Source organism: Arvicanthis niloticus, chromosome X, assembly GCF_011762505.2.
Source record: "Arvicanthis niloticus isolate mArvNil1 chromosome X, mArvNil1.pat.X, whole genome shotgun sequence".
Taxonomy (NCBI): Eukaryota; Metazoa; Chordata; class Mammalia; order Rodentia; family Muridae; genus Arvicanthis; species Arvicanthis niloticus.
The window spans coordinates 17820119-17822248 of record NC_047679.1 but is presented as its reverse complement, the minus strand read 5'-3'; positions in this window follow the sequence as shown (position 1 = coordinate 17822248).

Sequence of the window (2130 nt, the reverse complement as noted above, 5' to 3'; positions counted from 1 at the left end):
GCCATGGTTCCAGCTTCCTGGGGTGGCAGACATGTGGGACCCACAACTCAGCCCAATAGAACCCATGCCCATGCATGCTACAGACCCACAGTGGTGTATTGAAAAAAAACTTGACCTACAGAACCACATGTAATCCTCCAATTAAAGGCTCATCAGTGCTCTCAAACCACTGCCTCCATGCTAAAAGCAATCACTTTTGACCTAATAGAGTCTCCACCCTGTGGGCCCTGACTCAGTTATTGGCATTTCTGTCACTTCTAGAAGGACCTGGTTGTCCAAGAATCAGAGAACAACATGACCTGGGATCATCTCAGGCCTATGGATTCCTTAACCAGACATAGCTTTCCCCACATTTCAGCTTGTACTCTTTCACTCCCAGAGCTGTATCTCAGTGCTTTCCTAAAGTCCAGCACCAGCCCAGGGGCAGCTTGGGATAAGTACATTCATATTCTCTGCATTTCCCCTTCCATGTGGCCATGCCCTGAGAGAGGCAGAAGGTGGACCAATACCCCTGTCTCACACAAACCTTTCCATTCATCTTCTATGCTTTGCTTAGTTGGTGCCTCACTTGTTCACTTAAGGGATGAAAGTACTTCTCATGTTCCTGACTCTCCCCTGAGATCCACACAATGATTATCCCCATTTTGTAGATAGGAAGAAAACATAAGCTAATTCACATGCTCAACTTCAGAAAACTACACAGGTATAATGAGCATGTCAGGCTCCAGAAACTTCAGTGACTCACACGGGATTTCTAGCTTTATGACATTAAATGAGATTTACTCACATGGAAATGATTATAAAAATAAACTAAACATAAGACAGTGGCCTCCTATGGCCCCTGAAATAAAAAGGTATTAATAAATCCCATAAGAAAAATACAAAATACTTGCCGCTTTGGATCTTGTATGAAGTCCAAATGAAAGTTACTATCAAATGTAGGAATAGAAATGCTCTAGAAATTATGATGTATCCATGGTTATGAGATATGAACTGCAATAGTACAGAGTGCAGAAAAAAGTCTTAAAGGACCAGAGTAGTTAATTTCTCACTCATTTGTGAGAAGTTTTCAAAAAATAATTTCTCCATTTCACTTGTCAATATTAAATATTTTCTTAAAAAGCATAATTTGAACATCACTTTTTTTCAGCAACACTTTATTTATTCTCCTTATCTCTACCCACCCATCATAATGTACCTCTCTCTCTCTCTCTCTCTCTCTCTCTCTCTCTCTCTCTCTCTCTCTGTCTGTCTCTCTCTCTCTCACACACACACATATGTTTGTGTGTGTACATGTGTGTGTGTATATATATATATATATATATATATATATATATATATATAACTGTAAAAAATACTACAAAGACAAAAATATATGAATATTTTTATTTGTTTGGAGATGAGGTTTGTGAGCATTTTGTTATATTTACATCATTGTCCATTAGGCAAATTGGTATACAATTCTTTTTCTTTCTTGAGTCTTGCTACAGTTGGGTATCAGCACAACTGTGGCCTCATAAAATAAATTTTGCAAAGATTTTTCTAATTCTGTTTTGGGTAATTATTTGAGGACTATTGGTATTAGTTCTTTTTTGACAATCTGGTAGAATTCAATGCTAAAACCTTCTTGTTCTGATCATTTTTTTTTTTTTTTGGTTGGGAGATTTTGATTACTTCTATTTCATTGGGACAATTTAAACAGTTTTTCTTATCTTGACTAAACTTTTGCAAGTCCTATTTACAAAAAAAAATCATTTTTTTAATCTTACAATATTGTGTAGTAAAATTGTGAAGCATTACCTAATGATTTATTGAACTAACTGTCTGTTGTTTTATCCTACTTTACCTTTATGTTTTATTAAATTAAATATTGTTTTTCTGCCTTTCAGTTTGCTTTGCCTTTCAGTTTGTTTTCAGTAAGTGTATAGGCATACATTCTTTTCCACCTACTTTATTAATTTTTCAACCTCTCCTTTAGCACACCACCCACCAGATGTTGTGGAAGTTAAAAGTTATTAGGATGTGTGGGAAGGGGACAGGTTTAGCAGTACTTCTTTGGGGACAAGCTCAATCTTCTTTCTAAGCAGTTTAGTCATATAGCAAACACCATATATTAATTAGCAGCTGCAT